A 20,773-nucleotide genomic window follows, 5' to 3' on the forward strand; every position below is an offset into this window, starting at 1 on the left:
TTTCTAAGAGAAAAGTAGTCTATTTGCATTCTCATTTCCCCGTGGCACATCTCAGAGTATATACAGGCTTTATATAGAGAGAGAAAGTTGATGATTAACCTGGAGAGTAATTACTACTCAAATGGTGATATCTCCAGGTAAGATAAGATCAGATGTCCATGGTGCTACACTGCGTGGCATGTAAGAGACTGCCTCTCCTTTGAGCAGATGAAAGATAAACTTTTCCTTCGGGTAAACAGGAAAACAAACAGTACAAAGTCACGCAACTGGCCAGCAGCAGTGCTAAGGCTACAGCTAATCTCATGAAGACACCTGTGGCTCTCAGCGCTCAAAACAGAAGGTAAAACTCAGATCTCTTGTCCTCAAACCAGACAAACATACAGGGAATGCTTCACTGAGCATCTATTAGGGGAAAAAAAAAAAAAAAAAAAGACATGATTCACGTGGCAGAAGAAACTTTTTCTGCTGGACGGCCCTACTGGTGAAAGCAGAGGGAGCAGGTAGGGAGGCAGACCTAAGTGGGGACAAAAAAAAAAAAAAAAAAAAAAAAGGTAGTTTGCTCAGGATTAACATTTAACAACACGAGACCTGAAGGCAGTTTGAGGGTTTACAGTAATCTTCCTATCACTGCACAACCGTTATTTCAAAGAGGGAAATAACCCAATTTTCAGGCATTCCTGCATTTTATTTCCACCCGTACTGATTACTGCAGCTTTTCATCCCGGGGCAGGGGGGCGCGGAATGTGTGCGAGGAGGAGGGAGAATGATAACAATAAAAGAGTCTGCGGTTTGTGAGGAGGCTCAGCCCGGCGAGGGGAGGCTGCGGACGGAGCCGGGCTGCCCGCGCTGCTCTCCAGCCTTGGGCTATTTCGCAGTGCCACCTGCTGGCCCCACGCTCGCCTCAGTGGAAATTTCCAAGCCGATGTGTGCTGCGAGACGAATCGCAGCTGCTCGGATCGCTTTGCTCCCCAGACTACCTTAGGGCAGGCCGCTGGGCTGGAGGGAGGGCTTCGCATTGCCCAAACAGCGATTCCCACCCTCACTGGTGCTGCAGTGATCCTCTATTTTGATGGCCAAATACCGTATTTGACCGTTTCCTGCAGCCTCCCTTAGATGTGAGGCTCCCACTTCTTTTCTGCTTGCAGAAAGGCCTTTTTAAAAGCCAATGGAAAAGTCAGATTTTGTGCATATAGAGTAGGGAGTAACCTTAAACGGGACTTTTCTCCCATTATCCCCTCCCCAGGAGCTCTGTTGCCTCCAGGGCACGGCAAGGATGCTTGGACCTGAAATAAGGGTCTGAAAAAGCAGCTTTAAGGATGTCATTCTCTCAATTCTTTGTGAAGATTTCATACATATAACAAGTTTCTTTCCAACGTTAAAAAAAAAATAAAACACACTTTCCCACTCACCTGTACAAAGGATGCTGCAAACAGGTACTTAAACCAGTCCCAAACAGGTAAGACCAGACACTGTGAGCACCGTACCTGTGTTAGAAGCTCAATCCTGCGCTAGGAGGAACCACACCAGCTCAGATTCATTGCTCCAGGTAGGAAGAGCTATCTGTCAGCATTAGTGCTGAGGGCCCTACAGAAAACTGCATTATTCAGTGTAAGCAGAGATTATTGATCATGAACAAGTGTTTTATACACATACTATTAACAGCAGCAGCTTTTGAAACAAAATCCACCCCTCTTCCCACATCTCTTCTCTGACTGATTGTTTGATGCAGGATTTATGGATCTGGCCAGGAAGGTCTTCTCAGAAGAAAGGTAAGTGAAGATGAAGGTGTGCAGGGTGCTAACAGAGAAGGCATTAGGGTTATTGTCCTGTGTAAACCAGGAGAGAATTATTTTAAGAGAATAGAGAAGAGTGAAATTAATAAACATACTTGAAAAGAGAAAAGCCCTTGACTTTGCCATGGGAAATGGAAATCTGTCTCAAGCAAAGTCATTGTCAAAACTGCTCCTGTACACCAAGCCTGTAATTTCAGCCCCTGTGGGAAAACTGTTGGAAAACATAAGAAATGTGCAAGGATCTTAGCAGGGTTTCTCCCCTCCTCACTCTGTGCTATAATATCAGCATGATCTCTATACTTTTCAGGAATAAATTACAGGTATTTCTACCTAGCAAAATAAATTTCATTTTCCTAGCTGCCTTCTTATCATGAGGTCTTTATCTTTGAAAGGGGTGGGACAGGAGGAGTAATTTCAGCAGTACTTATCACACTGATCACAATTATTTCAGTGTTAGCTAAGTGTCCACTGTTCGTTCACTGTATTTTCTCATTTTCAGATGGAATACCTTTAGAGCAAGGAGCTAAGTGGTAATAAGGACTGATTCCTGGGTTTAGCGGATTATCTTCCAGAGTTTATAGAGGTTTCTACAACTGTCCTTGTTTTCCAGTCATGATTCGGGACTGGGCACCTGAGTCATCTAACTGGATTCCACATCATGTCCTTCATGACTCCCACTGCTTCCCTGCCAGTGAGTGTCCCAGCCAGGCTCTTGCTCTGGGATCCCCTGCACTGGCTATGGTGGCTTTGTGGAGAGTTGACACATAGAAATACAGCTATTTCCCCTAGCAGTAGATGTTCCTCCCACACAGACCAGACCTGACTGTCAGGGGATTGTGGACTGGGATGTTTGGGAAGAAAAAAGATCTTCAAAATACAAGACTTCTCACAGGCAGCATGATAGCTCCCTATTTAGAAGGTATGATGCTCCTTGTTTCAATTAGTTTACAGCACAGACATAACATCACAGTATTGCAGGTAGAAAACAAGCAAATCTGTCTTTTAGTTGGAAGGCACTGGCCAGGAGAACCACATCCCCATCTTAGGCTGTACAGAGGCAGGTGAGGCTCCCATCATATGCAACCCCACCGAGTTTTCAAAAGCTGCCTGGGATTAAGTAAAACCCTGGTGTCTGGTTGCTGAGTAAAGCACTCTTCATGCTAGGCCAGCTGAGATAATGTACGTATCAGGAACACTCCCTCCCTCATCACACCTCTCCCTCACCTCCACCACCCTGCTCTTCTTGCTGACTCCTAAACCATGCCCAGAAGGTACCAAAGCTGTTTGATCTTGGGTGTCCACTAGAACTGCTGATTTGTTTTCTTTCTCATTTAAAAGGTTTCTGGTTAGGGTTTTGTTGCAGTTTAGTCACCACAATACCTACATAAAGATTTCAAACACCCAGAATACCGTGTTAAAAAATAAAATTAATTTTTGGTGTCAGGCAGTATTAAAGGTCTTGATGAGCTCTAGCATAAAGTCATACCTGATAGACAAGAGGCTGCTTTGCTAAGGAGACAAGAATTATTACTTTCCTTGGAGCATCCCTACATTCTGCTTGGAATCCCACAGGAATCCTTGCACTTTTCTTCTAATGGAAAATGAGGTCACCCTGAATCACACTGAGTCTCACGAGAAGATGGTGAGACCCACTCTCAGGAGTGTCATGGTTTAACCCCAGCCAGCAACTAAGCCCCATGCAGCTGCTCACTCAGTCCACCCCCATAGCATGGGGGAGAAAGTTAGAAGAGTAAAACTCGTTGCTTGAGATAAAGACAATTAAATATGTAAAGCAAAAGCCATGTGCACAAGCAAAGCAAAGCAAGGAACTCATTCACGATCTCCCATCAGCAGACAGGTGCTCAGCTGTCTCCAGGAAGCAGGGCTCCATCACACGTAACGGTTACTGGGGAAGACAAACTCCATCACTACGAATGTTCCTCCTTCCTTCTTACTTCCCCAGTTTTATATGCTGAGCATAGCATCATATGGTCTGGAAAATCCCTTGGGTCAGTTGGGATCAGCTCTCCTGGCTGTGTCCTGTCCCAAACTCTTGTGCACCCCCAGCCCACTCACTGGTGGGGTGGGGTGAGCAGCAGCAAAGGCCTTGGCTCTGTGTAAGAACTGCTCAGCAGTAACTATAACATCCCTGTGTTAGCAACATTACTTTCAGCACAAATTCAGAACATAGCCCCATACCAACTACTATGAAGAAAATTAACTCTATCCCAGCCAAAACCAGCAGACAGAGTGACAGAGGAACTGGGTTTATCTCTTTCCCTTTAGTGATTCCTGTGGGATCTGCTATAGAGCAGCTTCTGTTATAAAATAACACAAATACCATGTCCATAAGATAAAGAATGAGTTTCTGCAGCAAAAAAAGGAACAGACATTTTTTGCAGTGAAGAATAATACATTTTCAGAGAATAATGCAGAGCCAGCCAGGGCCGAATTGTTTTAAAAAGTCTGATTCCTATTTCAGTTACTGAGGAGCATTAATCGTCACTGTAAGATGAATGTTTCATCAGTATTTATTATTAAAGTGAAGTCTAGCATCAGTCAGGATTTCAAGTTAGTTTTAACCCTTTGCATTTCCTTCAAAAGGCATATATAGGCATACGAACAGACACACTCCCACAATTTAAGGCACACACAATAGACTGAGAATGAGGATATCAATATTTTGAAGCTGTCCAATTCAACATAATTTACCTTGATATTTATTGGAAGAACAGGTGGTTTGTTTGTTTGTTTGTTTTCTACCTCCAAAATCTTAATGCTGACAAATTAGGAATCTCCCTCTGCCTAGTCAATTAGCGGTGCATAGATTTTTAAATTATATTTGAAAGCAAAATCATGAATTTTAACTCAGAGGACTGGCAATTATCCAGGAAGTAGTATAAATAGTATCTCCACAGTGTAACGCTATCCGTCTGTCACGGATACGGATTGCACTTCTGACCAACAGCTTCAAAAGAAGTTAAAAGTGTTCAACACAGCCCCTGTGTTTCAGTACATGTTCAGCCTTTATAGAAATTTGACTACAAGATTTGATTTCCTTAGACTACCCTCCCTCATGTGTTTATTACTACGATTAAACTTGAAGTAAGGATTCAAAACATAGATAATAACATTTTTCTTAATCGTCTGTTTTTTTTTGTCAGCTGAAGCACTGCTATGATATTTCTCCAATTACTGTCTCTACGGGCTAAATGCTTCATTATGGGGGAGGTATTATTATCATCACAGAGGGAGCTCCTTTCTGTGCTTCTTGTGACTGCAACCTTTGTGCCCACCAAAACATGATGGTCAGTGATTCCTGATCAGCCAATGGCTCTGATGTGGCAGAGGAGGTGACTTTTATTCTGTCTCATCTTTTTAGCTTTTTCTTCCTTCTACAACACTTTTTGTAAATACATGTAGGGTACTCTTTGGTCTACACAATTTTTTTACCACCATAATTGCTTACATCACAGTAAGATCCTTGTTCTGAAATGTACAAAAGCCTGGGATGATTTACCACTTCTATTAATATCAGTATTAAAATGGTCCTTACCCAAAAGGCATGAAGAAAAGATGCTCTCAGATGACCTTTGAGCAGAAACAGCCTCAGTGTTGACTGGTGGATGAAGTTCTGACCTGGTTCTTTGCTGAACAAGGAGAAACAGCTCTTAACATTTGGGTCTGTAAAAAACCCAGAAATTAAAACCCACAAAAAATTCAGAAGACTGCCAAGGGTACCTCTAGCAGATACTTATCAGATGAATATGTGATAACTGCTAATCACTACTGCAGAGCCCTCCCTTTTGTTCTTGTTCAGCTCTTGTGAAAAATGGGAGATTTTGCTTTAATAGGATTTTCTGTGTATGTGTGTAAAGAAACAAGTAGAGAGGAGGGCAACTAACTGTAGAAACTCACGGATCTTATAAAAATATCACAGGACTTTCAACATCCATCCATACAATAGAAACTACTGGCATTTAATTTATAAAAACAGGCGAAAGACACCCGTCATTCCCGGTGATCACATAAAGTTGTTACCTCCTTCAAACACCAGATCACTCGCACTGTAACTGTAAACTCTGCTTCGAAGTGATGTGCGTTTCAACACAGCCTCAAGACTAAAAAGAAGGAGGAACACACAGGATTTTGGCCAGCCTGTGTACTTGGTATCCCCACATACCCTACTACAACTGCAGCTCTACAGTAACACAAATCCACATAAACTCCACATCTGAGGCTGTGCTTGCTATTTATCCCAGCCCTTACATATGCTCAGATGCTGCATAATTACAGGCCAATGTCTCTGAGCTGGGAATGCTGTAAAATTCACGAGCAGATAGTTTTGCAAATATATGGCTGACTATTTGGACCAGAATAATTTACTTGGTTTCTGTCAATGACATTTACAGTCAGAGTATTCCTCTGCCACAGCTTACTGGGAGCATTCAGGAATCTTCTTGTGCCCTTGCTAATAGTAAACAGGCAGATGCTATCACTTAACTTTTTTTTCTTTTTTTCTTTTTTCTTTTTTTTTTTTTTTCCTGGTGTGGCAAAATGTTCTGCATAACAAGCTCACATAAAATTTAAAATGCACAGGGTAGAACTATAAGTTAACTTTATCGTCTGGATTTAGTGTTGACCCTTTGCACTGCACACCATTTGCATACATCATAGATTCCTGGACTGTATGTGTCCAGGTCACTTATTCATTATCATAATTTATTTCTAGCACAGTAATACCTAGAGACCCCAGGGAAAGGCAGCTACACATACATGCATATAATGAAAAGACAGTCCTTGCCCTGAAGAGCTCAGCATAGAGCTACCTACCTGGTACAACAGCACCCCATGCAGAGATGCCAGGGTTGTCTCTAAATGAGATGATACATTTATGTAGTATAGCATAACGCCATGCAGAGATACTCTCTGTCCTGAAAGCAGTGTGGTTATATCACTACAGAGCTATATCTGGGCTAAATTTGTGGTAAATTATGTATAAACTGACAGCTACAATGCTTCCAGTTTTAGTTATCTCTGAAACTGCATTTTACTGTGGATAATAGGAAGAGTAACAGCTAAAGGTTTAAAATTGTCAGACTCGGGAGAGAATTCAAGAGAGAGGTTACTATTTTTTCCACTGTGGGTTTAGTTGTCCAAGTAGGCTAATGTTCCTCAAGAACAGTCTAAATGTACTGCAGAAAAACCCAAATCACGACAACCAAAAAACCCCCACCAAACTGACAATGCAAAACCAATACATTTTGATTAGTAAATATGCATATATTTTTAAATTCTCTTGAACACTTACTTGAATACAGAGGTAGTCCTGTCTATAATGAATTACTCAGAGTAGTAATAAGTTTCTTGCAATGACAAATAAAAGTGAACCAAGACTAGAGATTTTGTTTGATTTTTTTTTTTTCCTTTTTAATAAAGAAGTATTTTAGTACAGGCAGGAATTAGTGCAAGGAAATCCCATGGCCTGTGCTACACAGGTGGTCAGATTACATTAACACAGTGGTCCCTTCTGACTCAACAGTCCATTAACCTAAGTATGAAGTTAGAGGAGAAGGGGGGATAAAACTTGGCTGTGGAAGTAATTGATTTTTTCAGGTCAGAAAAGAAATCAAATCAGAACAGCAAACCACTTAGGATCAGCATTTTTATTTATTTATTTATCATGTTCAGCACATTTAAACAATTTAGTTGGGGCTGAGCATTTACATTAACCTGAGATAAACTGATTAAATTACTTTTATAACACGTTTAATACAGGCACAGGTGGAATTCATAAAACCTAGGGAGAGATATGAAGGGTATCCCAGGAAAGAGGTAGTTTAAAGGCTTTCTAGTCCCTTTGAGGCAATTTCAATCAGCTTGATGCTCTGATCTCTTCTCTATCTATACCTGTCCATATGGATTACTTTTTATTTTCCAGGTATATAAAAATAAAAGCATAAAACTTTGTTTCATGCTTCCCAGGACATTTGAGGGTTAGATTTGGGAAAGCAAGCTCAAAGAATGTAATGATTTTTGTTATAAAATTTACTTTATGCTATTAATGGCAATATGGAGCATCTAAACAAAAATTGGAATAGGAAATATTTTAATTATGCATAAAAATATTATGGAAATTTTCATACTGTGACATCTTGTTCTATTTTGGAATGAGAAAAAAAAAAAAAAAACAAAACAAAACCGAGATCTCTGAAATTTTCTGAGATACTGAGATTCTGAGCTACAAATATTAGTTATATCTATTTTTTATCTAGGTACTCAATCTGACAATTGTCTGATATCTCTCCCTTTTGGAGCTTTTAGAGTAACTGCCATTTTCAAGGGATTTGAATCTTTTTCCTCAGAATTTACTCTATTTCCCTAAATGCCAGGTATATTTGAAATAAAGATGCCATACTAAAAATAATTAAATAAATTAAATAATTAAATAAATGAGTGAGAATTAAATACAAAGAACAGGTTGGGATCTTCCTTTTCCCTGTGGCTAATTTTTTCCCCACAGGTCATAAACGCTGCTGGAGCAATTATCATCCTGTTAAATTCTGGAAGAGCACTTTTAAATAATTTAAAAAATGATCTGTTTTTTAACATAATTACTATCATTATATTTTTTACATGGGAGTGAACTAAAAGATAAGTACCTTCTAAGTCAATAAATATCTTGGCCTGAAGCCCTGAAACTTTATTTATCTGTGAAGTATTTATCTTACTGAATCCTCCCTAGAAAAACAAAATAATTATTGCTTAATGATAGTAGATGTGAGTTTTCTCTTTCAATTACAAAGTAGGATGCTTAAAGTTTTTCCGGTGCTAGAGAAATATCTCTTGAATCTGGTTGGAAATGAAGGACCATAAAGTGAAACAGAGGACATAAACCCACAGGCATTTTTTTTTTTTTTCCCTATGGCCCACAACACAGGTAGCAACACAGGAGTTCAGCTCCCTCCCTGTGAACCTTGCAGGAATCGCTCTCCATTGCTGTTAGTCAATCAAGCCCCTGGGGAAGGAAAGATCCCATTTACTAATAAGATTTCAAGGGTCACCAAGGGAAGACTTTTCATTATAATGGTCTTGTTTCTTGAAGAATGGTAAAAGACTTTCCAAGGTGAAGTACTGAGAGATGTAATCTCTTTCTAATCTCTCTAGGAACTGCCTTTTTCTGTTATTAATATTGCTTCCCCACCATAGGCTACAACTCCAGAAAATATGTTACACATGCCTAACATTAGGCATGTTTTCAAATTCCATTGATTCCCATGGCATTCGAGCATGTGCTTCAAGTCAAATTATAGTTCCTTCTCCCCCCTGGGAAAAGAAATTATCCCCTGATTTAAAGAACATCATGCCTACATATTGGTAAATAATTTATTGTAAGTTCAAGACCCACAAAAAGGTATAGTAAATAATCATCTAATTCCCTGTGCATCTTTCAAATCTTCATTTTCAGGGCCGTTTTTATTAACAGCTACTAATCATGAATTCATAGAATAATTAAGGTCAGAAGAGACCTCTGGATCTTATCTAATCTAGCCTGATGTTAAATGCAACATTAATTAAATCAGGTTGCACGGGACCTTGTCCAGTTGAGTTCTTAATATCTCCAAGGATGAAAATTCTATTACTACTTTTATTTGTGTTGCTATGATGTGTTGCAAAATATGAAGCAAACGTTGAGACTCTAAAAACTCCCAGTTCTGCTATCAGTGCCCCTATATGAATTTATGAACTTTTAATCCATCCTTAAGTGGGATGTTCTCCCCAAGGCGCATCGAACATTTGTTATTTAAGACAATACAACTGAAGAAAAAAAATAAAATAAAAAATCATTATGTCACCTGGAACTCTTTAGAAGATGCTGACTTTAAATTGTGCTTTTGCATGTTTTTGCTCTCCCTGCTCCCGTCCACATAACTGGGAGTTCCTAGTACTCTCAAACTCATGGCAAATCTGCCCACTACAAGGGACAGAGGTGAGGTGGTTGATGGTTGTATTGGGGAAAAAAAGAGCAGGTTGTAGGGGATCTTAGGAAGGATACAAACGAGGGGAGGAAACTCATAAAAATGCTTCCCTGGAATGGCAAGGTATTAAAAACAAAACACATCTTTGAGCTAAAAGCTTGAAGACACAGGTATCTGTGGCAGTTTTGCTATTGTATCTGTTTTCTGAGGGGTGAGAGGTGTAGAAAGGGGATGAACCATCACCAGTAAGAGGCTGGTACAGGTGAGACTCCAGTACAAGGGGAACGAGAAGGGAACGATGCTGATCAGAAAAAACAGGGGTGGGTGGGTGCGTGAGGCTGACTGCCATACTGGCTGATGGGAGTTGTGAGCTGGTGGTGGACAGAAGCCTGGGGAAATAATAATTCAGAAATTAGGGGCACCAGTGGTCAGATCTCCTGGGGGAAGCAGCTCCTAAATGAAAGATGAAGAATATGGGTGATAAGATGGCTAAAGAATAGAGACGGGAGCAAAGGAGTGAGAGGACAAGACCTGTAAAATCTTTAAGGATTATTATAGACACTATTAAATTGGAAGTGCCATTTTTCGTCCTCTTAAAATAAGCCATGTGAGAAGGGGAATCACAGTGAACTAAAAATCGCCCATTGATCCAGAAGCTAGATCATCAAGCAGGGTTTTCATGCTCTCCTGGGCCTATCACGGAAACCACCCACTATTTCCATTTCCTCAACTCCTACTGCTATAGCATTTTATAATCCCATCGTATTGTTCTGCTTTTCTCTCTTCCTTTTGCTCTGTAAAAAGCAGACAGGGAATATATTTATAGAACTTGTTGTTCCTGAAGTAACACAGGCTGTAAATTATTCCTGAATATCTGCCATCAGACTCTGATGGATGTCCTTAGCTGTTTGATACAATCTCTGTGAAGTCAAAACTGAATATGCTTTCTCACCCTGTACTGCCCAGCACTAGCACCAATCTCCTCCCTTATATCTTCATCTTTCAGCTGTTTTCCTCTCACTGACTCCCAAATCTACCCAGATTGCTTGCTTTTTTGTGTTTTTTTTTTTTTTCCCCCCAGTTCCAAACCCAATATTTCCACACTCTAGTTCTCAAACCACACTCTCTTCCAGAAAATTTCTTATCTGTCTTCCCACCATCCTAAAACAAGGCCTTAGATAATCAGTCCTCGTGACAGCCAGTTTCTTTGCATACATCTTGGACTAGTTAGACTAAAAGAACAGGAGAATGTCATTAGCTGTTACAATTCCAGATTTGGATCTAATGGCTGACTTCAGCAAAATCCATGAGATACAGGGAAAGTACCTTGTGCAGTAACATACAACACCAACAAGGGGTCTTCTTGCTTCCAAAATTGAAGAGAGTCTTTAATGTGGAAAAAAAAAAAAGCAGCTAATTGCATCCTTGCTGTAACTCCAGTTTGCAGTTGTAGCTGTACGCTCAGAAGTTACAAGTATACATTAAAAGACAGGGCTACTTCTTCCTCCCACAACAATTCTCTGACATTCAAAGTCCAGAGTGATTGCACCAAGGCACACCACCTCTGTGTCTTGTGCTGGACTGGAGCATGTTCCTTACAAGCTGGCTCTTCACTGCGTTGATATGGGATGTTACTGTGCCGTGCTGTTTGCTTTGCTTATGGCTGGCTGTATGCATTCCTTGCTTCACTTTTGAATTTCTGCTTCTTCCCTGATGTCCACAGACTCAGAAGCCCACCTGATATCAGAGTGGTAAGCAGTATGTCAAACACTCACCACTTGAGCTCATAACTACATGATACTTTCTCCAGAGGTGATACGGCTTCTGAAGTTTCAGTTTATATTTTGTGCAGACTGAGATATAAAACCACCACTCATACGTCATATGGATGATGTTAGTGTCACTTTGAATACCATTTCAGAATAACATCTTTTCCTAAAATTTAGTATTTCCCTGTATTGAGTTGTAGTATTTTCATTTTTTGTGATCTTAGATACTACATCTGTACATATGCTGGTAAACTAAACACAAACAGTAAGATGAAGTGTATACCAGTAAATTCAGCTCTACACTGGAAGTAAACCAACCTATTTTGTTAAAACTATGGGAACCATCGTGGGCACTGTTTTGATCATTGCCATTTGGGGGTGTCTTAAACAGCCCTTGAAGAATTACTAATAAGCATATACCCTTTCTTGTAGAATCAGGGAGTCCAATAGCATGGATGCAAGCAGATCTGAGTGCAAGAGAACAGTCCCTGGTCGCATTTAAATCACTTGAGTAAAGCCACTGGAATCAAACTATGCATCCCTCCAATATTTTAAGGAATTCACAAATCTCTGGATGAAGATGGCATTACATGTCACCCTGTCACTACAGTCTATTCACTCTATGAAGTCATAGTGTGGTAGCGCAGTTACCTCTTGCCTCTATATCATAAATACGTGGTGTATTGCAGATCAGTGGTAAGAGTCCAAATATTTGGTAAGTGGTTAAGTGCCAAAATTAATGTTATTTATCTACTATGTTGGCACACTTGCAGGCCCATGGTAAGCAAATAGCTTTTAGTATAAAATATTACCATTAATTACATTATTGGGGGATTCCTCATGATGAACAGGTAGTATCTGCTTCATTATGTACAAAACTTTTACATATGAAATTATTATAAGTGATAAGAATAATGATGTTAGAGCTAATAAAATCACAATTGGATGAAACATTAGATTCAAAGTTCTTGTTGCTCTCAGTGACCATCTGAATGAGATATCTTTCCAGTGATGTCCTCCATCCTTTTTCATTCTTTCCAGGACATGGTGTATCTTCTCTGCATCATGATGGACAGTAATGACAGGTTTTTTTGTCCATTGTTCTGGATTCATTTTAACAACTGACTCAGGTAATCATGTTGCAACAGTTCTCTTACCAATGTAAGATTCATTCCAGTGGGTGTGGGTAGTAAATCTTGATATGGTGTGTAGTTCGGTTATAACAATTGGTTATCCATTTCCAACATATGCAAGTACAGTTTCAAGGGTTTCATCAGGATGTATTTCAAAATAAGAAACATTTTGTTCAGTGTCAAGACAAATGTCTTGGACCTTAATGGTATTACTTTCACAAATAAATCTCTGCTGCTTCTGTACAACACAGGCATCAACATCAATAGTTTGCCATTTGTTCCCATTCTGTTGAGCCCATATTCTGTGTTCTAACTAACAGAGAAAAGTTCCATGGTGGTATAATCCCAGCACAACGATTTGGTATATGGTCTATACTGAAGCATTGCATATTGTCAAAACAGAAGCTATGGCTTTCCTGTTGATGGGTTCACAAGTGAAATTAAATAGATGACACCAAGATTGGAATTCTTATTCAAATTTGGCTGCATTATCCCAGATTACTTTTCAAGGGTGAAGGTGCCTTCCTTACCTTCCCTTATAATTGCTGTCATAGCAGATTTTGCCCGCAACTGAGAAACATGTATGGTACAGAATGTACTATAGTTACCACACTGATTAGCATAAATAAAGAAATTAGGGTCTCCACCCTGTAGGTCAAGCTTGTTGATGCGAGAACCAAATTTGTTTTATGATGGTAATGATTACTCCTGTAAGAAAGATAAGATGGTTAACCCAGTCTTCAGGGCAGGTGTGCTGGTATCACTCCCATATCGTTCTTGGAAAGGGAAAACAATACAAGTCTCAGAGGGTTTTTTTCCAGGTGGGTTACCCGTTAGTGGCTGAACTTCTTTAACTGCTTGGACTAAAGACAGAATTCCCTTTTACTGCTCTGAATATCTCTGTTCTGCCTCTTTAAAAGCCTCATTCTGCTGTAATAGGATCACAGGAGTGGACTGGCCTCGGTGGCTGATATGTTTTTAATTCCTGTATTAGGGTTTTGGCTGCCTCTTCATGGTTTGGGTTCCATTTCCATGGTTTTCCTTTTTGTAAAAGAGAGTAATGTGGGCCAACAATAAGAGAAAATCCAGACACATGCCTTCTCCAATATTCTGAAGTTCCCATTAACTGTTGTAACTCTTTCCTAGAGTGGGGCTTTTGAAGCTGTTCAATATTCAGAGACAGCATTAATTCACCTGCCTTTCCGCCTTCTATTTCTTCCTCTTATTGTTATTCTTTCTATCTTGATAAGCCACTTCTAAACATTTTGCAAATAATTCCTTTTCCATGCTTTATATGGCCCCTGGCCACCTTTAGCTGTTCTTCCAGTTTCCCAGCCATGCCAATTATCATGAGCCTGTTCCTCTGAGAATTCCATGCTTCCATAAGTAATCAATGATATCACTTGCCAACCTGCCAACTACACCAATTTTTTGCGAATCCTGGTTTAGGATCCTGATGACCACACCAGTTTGCCATGGAGGAGTGTTTTAGATCACTTAAAGAATCACCATCAAAGCTATTAGCAAAAGTGGGTTTAATATGAATTTGTAAAAGTGTGACTTAGCAAAGTTCAATGGCAAAATTCACTGTATTACTTACTGCATGAAGAAACATACAAAAGAAAATCAAGTTAGAATCAAGCTGGAATGATTTACGCAGAGACTGGACATGCAAAAGGGTAAGGGAAACCCTCCTGTTGAGTCATGAGGTTCAGAGTGAACCCTCTTGCTTTCTAAACTCCTTATGTATAGCTAGGTCCAATCTAAGTCTCAGATTTGGGCAATGGTTTATGTCTAACGGTATTAATTACATGAGTTTCATCAGTAGTAATTCAGCATGCTATCGGTCACTTACTGAGGATGCGTTGTGAATAAAAGGTCTCTCCACCTTGGGTAAGGAAGGAGCTCTTCATCTCAGGTAAGGAATCTCAAACCTTGTGAGGCATCCCTGCTTAAGGGGACACTCACCTGCTGTGCAGTCCAGTTGCAATTTAAGGAGAACTCGAATTGGGCTCATCCAAAGATGTGTCATTGGTAAAAAGTCTCTCTGCCTTGAGAGGCATTCCAGCTCAGGGAGAGATCACCGACATTCAGCTTTGGTGAACTTTCTTTGTTCCTTGATAAATGAGTCTTGGTCAAACCCATCATTCATGTGTTAATCACGTGATCAGGGTTCCAAGCTCATATGCAGTGATGCTCAGTGGATCACTCTGTTCCTTTGCGGGTTTCCTAGAGGAGTTCTTGGTCTGGCTACAGCTCAGGCTTTTACCTCCTTTTGGAATCTATACCAAACTATTGCTAGTTTGGTTGAGGGGATCGAGTGCATCCATCACAGAGGAACAACTTGACTTTAAAAGTTTATTTTCTGTACTTGTGTTTTCTTCTGATCCCACATGACCCACGAATTATTTCATGCTTTGTTCCATGATGACAGATGGAAAGATTTAGTATAAATCTGATAAAATTAGTAGTATACCCATTCTGTTTGTCAGCCTTTTCAAACAATACCATATATAACCCAATCCATACTTGTTTATCCCGCATAGCAGAAGACATTTGCAAAATATAGATGTACAGTCTTCCAAGCTATTGAATGAGGCAATCATAATGTCTATCCCTTCAGAAGTAAGAAAAGTCTGTTGGAGTCAATATTTTTTGGCAGGTGGTATAGAGAAAAGGAGAATGAAAAGGAAGAAGATTTGAGAGAAAGATTAAGCTATAATCACTACAAAAGTTTCCATAATAGAAAATCCAGCCAGTGCTTTGCATGGTTCTATTCTATCTGAGTTGTTCAGGTTGGCATTAAACAATATAAGATTAAGCACTTGTCAGGTGAACTAATGAGTTTTGGATTGATTTCTGTCTTCTGCAATGCTACTAGCATTTTTGACAGGTATGATTTATAAGGCATTCTTTGGGCCTGTTCATGAGAAGAGCTGTTTATTTTGGTTGATGGACAGGGTTTCTAATGTTCCCAGCGGAGTGTGCAGATGGCAGGAAGGACAGTAATCTTTGAGACCATCTCTCAATGTCTAGGGTATGTCTCTTATAAATTTGTAATCAAGATCTCAAGAAACTAATGTGGGCAGGCTGCCTCTGAAATTGTTTTTGCGACCTTTGGCCAATGTAATGCTCCCTGAAAAATGTATGTCTGGTACTTTTGCTGTTTAGTAAATGGAGCTTGTATAGGCAATCAAGGAACTATACTTTCCCTTTTAACTGATGTGACATATATACACAGATGCAGAGTTTTACACATTTACAGTTCTATTCCCTCTGGCTTAGAAGACTTTTTTTTGTACATTTTATGTCTATGGATATTTAGTGCACTGGTAGACTACAAAAAAAAAAAAAAAAAAACAGCCAGGCAGTCTGTGTTGGAAACCTAATGGAATCTCTAAGGCATGAAGATAACAAATCTGAGCAGCTGCACCAGTGAATAATTCTTATTCTCATCTGTTTTTTCCATCATCTGATTTGTATTTTTTTTTCCTATTTGTCTTGCTTATAATTAGATTGTACTGTCTTGGAAAGATAGGAATGTGGGCCAGGTCTAATCTGATATAGTTGCATTGACTGAAAAAGCTGCACCAGTATAGAGAGAACATGGGCCTTGATTTTTAATTTCCTTAATTCTAAAATCTAAATAATCAATTTTTAAAGAAGGTGTAAAATACATTGAATAGCACTTATATGAGTATTTTCTGAAAGCTTAAGAGAAAAGAACTAATTGTGGTGTGAATTTAAACATCTAAGATGCACTACTTTCACAGCTGTCAGATGGTAAATGATGATTCCATGGCTAGACTCTAATTCCAGTCCTACACAGCCCAGTTTTCAAAAATTTGGCTTCCTAATGCTAGGAACCTAATAAGAGGTTTGATTTCAGAAGATTTAAACTGCTCTCATATTTAACATTAGACTTACAAGTTTGAAGCCTTTGACCTATTCTATTATTCAGATTCTTTTGGTCTTTCCAGTCCTACTACTAAGTCCTCTTCCCATCTTTTCATCCCCTTTCTTCAGTGTGTGTATCTTAAAACAAACCTTAAGTTTTCAGGAAGACCACTCTGTCTCTGTACCATTCTTCATGTAGAATAATAATATTCCCTCCAGAACAGCTATAAACACCCACGTTGAATGTAAGCAGAGGTATAAATGGTGCTCTAATGGCTAGCAGAGACATTAAGTTGGCTGACTCACTTAACTCCATAGGCCTCTGACACTGTTTGAGATTGTCTTGGGTGGGTAAGACATCCACAGAGGACAGACAGAGATGACACGGAGCCTGTAAGACAGCTGTGCCCTTCTGGACAGGCAACTGCTTGCTGTCTGTGGTTAACCAGCTAAATCAAGCCTTTGAACATTCCACTGTGGAGCTAGGCATAGCACATCCTCAGAGCTGCCTACAAATACAGTGTAGAGATAGCGTTGGCCTCCTCATTTATGAACCATTCAATCTTCTTTCTCTAAATGTTCATCACTAAACTTGTTCCAGTTTTATTGGTTCTTTTCTCAACCTGAATGTCAAAACTACACAATTTCAAGTGTGTTCTCATCATTATTTTGTGTGGTGAAATTCATGAATCCCTACCTTTACTGAAAATACATCACTGAGCAATCACAGCTGCTTTTCCTGTAGCTGCATGCTGTTGAACATTCTTCTTCTATGGTTGAGGAGAATATCCTGATCTTCCTTTAAGATATCACTAAATGATGATCTAGCAGTTTTACATTAAATTCTTGCTATTACTCTGTCAGATTATGAGCTTCCACATTGTAGTATGAAATTTAACCATCTTTACCCTTGTCTACATTATCCCTTTCTTCTTACGTTATCTATTTTTTCCTTTGTGCTGATGATACCTTCCTCCTTTATGCTATCAGCAAATTTCATAAGCAATCTCCTATACTTCATGCCAAGATTACTGTTTAAAAAAAATAAATTCATGAACCCACCCTCTGTCAGTAAGCTATTTCTAGCCTCATATCACCTTTTTAAATATACTCTCACCTCTTTAAAGCTCTTGAATGAATCCCCATTTTCTTCTCCTTAACAGCAAATATGTGATGTGGCAAGAGCTAAATATTTTATTAACATTTAGCTCTACTGCATTGACCAACTTTTTTAACAAAAACATTCATTTTATTTGAGGAATAAATGCCATTTCTCCTCTGTTTCCATCATTTCAATGTTCATTCCTTGGAGACTCCTGAAGTAGTGCATGCTATTGAGCTCAAATCAATGAAACGGAAGTCTATTGGATGATTTTCTTTCACTTTGTTAAGTATGGGTACTGTGTATGTTTTTTTCCATTTGTTATACATGATAACACCTAACTTAATTCAGATATTTTTTTCTAGCTTTGCTATTTTAGATGAATTGATGACGATGTCCATTGCACCCATTAGGAGAATGAAACTCTCAAAGCATTTACTCTGCCTTGTTTATGGTCATTTTAGGAGCCATATCTCTATTACCATTCTGACCTTAATATCAAAATGATTCAAAACAAAAATGTGCATCCAGTTTTTGGGCCAGTCCTAGGCTGACCATGTTTTCTTTTGTCTCAAATAGTGGAAAATTAGGCATGGTGCTAGATCCTCACACCTTTCCCATCACCTTCATTCATGCTCACAGGAGGATGTACCAGCTGCCTAGAGTTCTATACCCTCTACACTAGTAGCAGAACAAAACCAGATTTTCTTATGCAGAGATGGAATGTTTATGCCCCTTAGACCATTCATGTCTGCTTTGGCTTAGCCATAGCTTACACTAGCAAACACTTTGGGATCTAACTTGTTTGTAGCAAGTTACTGCCAAAGTTCAGAGAGTTACTTCAGGACTCAGAATGAAAACTCAGATTACGCTGCAATTTTATTGACTCCTGCAGTGAATAAATCTCCCCTCCCTCAAATGAGTAAGTGAGCGCAACACACAATCCATTTCTCATCACTGTTTTTCTTCGGTTTGATCTGTTAAGAGCGAAAGTTATTTTACTTCCTATTTGGCCCCTGCAGGTTAAAAGGACAGATGAATTTGGGTGAAATAATACAACTGTCACCTACTGGTTTCAAATGAAAGTCTGGGAAAGGATTATCCAGGACTTCAGGTGGCAGATGACTTTTTTCTCGTACTGCAGATCAAAAATTAATTTGTGGGAAGAAAAAAAAATGTTCTTGAAGATAAAATAATAACTTTGTTGGGACATTGTAGGTAATTGAAAGTTCACTTTCTGTCCTCAAAACCCTGCTATTCACACCCAGTAGCAAATGAGTCAATCCCAAACTATTATAGATTATTGTTACTTTTGTGTATATAACAATAAAACCTTATGGGCATGACTGTTGTCTTCTCATTTCCCATCCGTGCGTGGCTTGTGTCAGTGAGCTGTACCAGTGACCATGGCCATTTTCTGTTTGCACTGCAATTTCCCCACTTGTGCAATGAAAATTATGACAACTTTCTTTCCAAGGGCATAAGAAGATATGACAATGAATAATGTTTCGTGGGTCTAATTCAAAGTCTACTGAAGTAGCTGAGAATCTTTCAGCCAAATTCAACATGCACTCAATCAGGTGCTATAAAGGCCAAATCGTTCTATTACAGACAAATATCAGGATTAATTTAGTCCCATTTGTGAGGCAGCAAATCATTTAGTAATCAACCCTAATTTCTGCAAACAGATTTGTTTATTCATATATTCATCATTCATTTTTCATTCCATAATTTTCAGCCTTTGGCAGGTTCCAAATAAAATTATTCAGTACTTATTGCCCAGAATGCTGTTCTGTGATTGCCCGTCTGAATCATATGGCACGGGTTTTATGCTGTCTGGTAGAATGACTGAATGAGAAGAATAATGAATTGGGATATGGGTTTGGGTTTTTTTCTCTTTTACTTTTTTTCCAATTAATTAAATTCCTAAAAGTTTTCAGACTAGTGTGCAGATCCCTGGATAAAGTTAATTTACATAGATTACTATGTCAAATGCCCAAACATACTTTTCTCTGTGGCCTTTCTTGGAACTTTTGGAATTGGGCAATGGGCTATATGCTATGCCTGTCCTGGTAAATTAGATGTTCCTGGTACTGTTCAGTGACAATGAGGCCAACAGACAAGGATCAGTCCACGTTCATACAAGTAAAATTTCTTACTGTCCAAAACTGAGTGAATGTATGTAAATTGCAGCTGAGGTTGGTTTCTTGTCCATGAAAACTTCCAGGCTATTCTGGGACTTGTTTGTAAGAGTGCAAATCAGCCCAGGCCAAAGCAATACAAGGCAAAGATTCTACAAACAAACCATTTAAAAGATCAGACTCCAGAATCTGGGAATGTTCTTTGACAATCAAAACTTCTGATGTCAGCAAAATACAGACTGCAAACTGTGTCTTTAAATAAATAAATAGTTTTACTGAAGATTAGAAAGGGGTAGTGGGTCCATGAAACTTCAGACATATAATCTGGTCATCTAATGTCATCTTCAGTCTCAGCTGTCTCTGTTTTTAGCTAACAGAGAAAAACATGTGCCCCCAGAGACTCATTTGGAGCAATCGCACAATGTGAGGATGTTTGGTGACTTTAAATATTTCTAAGGCATGAATAGTTTGATCACATGAGACTTGGAAAATTTTACACTTCCTTTAACACATTAAAATATCTCTCATCCAGCTTTTCTTCTTTTTTTTTTTTTTTTTTTTTTTTGTTTCCCAGAACCTATCCATCCATTTCCAATTTCTGACTTTGTAAAATAAATTGCATTTGAAAAGAGTAAAAAAGGCACCTTAAACTGTTTGAGCATATATATAATGAAGACAAGAGACCAAATATCCTGGTAAAGACAGGGAAACATTGGCGCAGTTTGCCTGAGGAAGCTGTGAAATCTCTAGCATGGGAGGATTTTGAGAACAAACTGTATAAACACCTACCTGAAACATACTGTCTAAGCTGTTATTTTTCTGGGGCAAAAGAATGGAACAGAACACCTACTGAGACCCTGATTATCTTATTATTTAGGACCCTACTGTTTTATGGATTTATGTTTGTTAAAATCTTATGATTGGAATTTCATGTTACCCTCCTGGACAACAGGCAATCA

This window comes from Athene noctua, chromosome Z (genome assembly GCF_965140245.1).
Source record: "Athene noctua chromosome Z, bAthNoc1.hap1.1, whole genome shotgun sequence".
Lineage (NCBI taxonomy): Eukaryota > Metazoa > Chordata > Aves > Strigiformes > Strigidae > Athene > Athene noctua.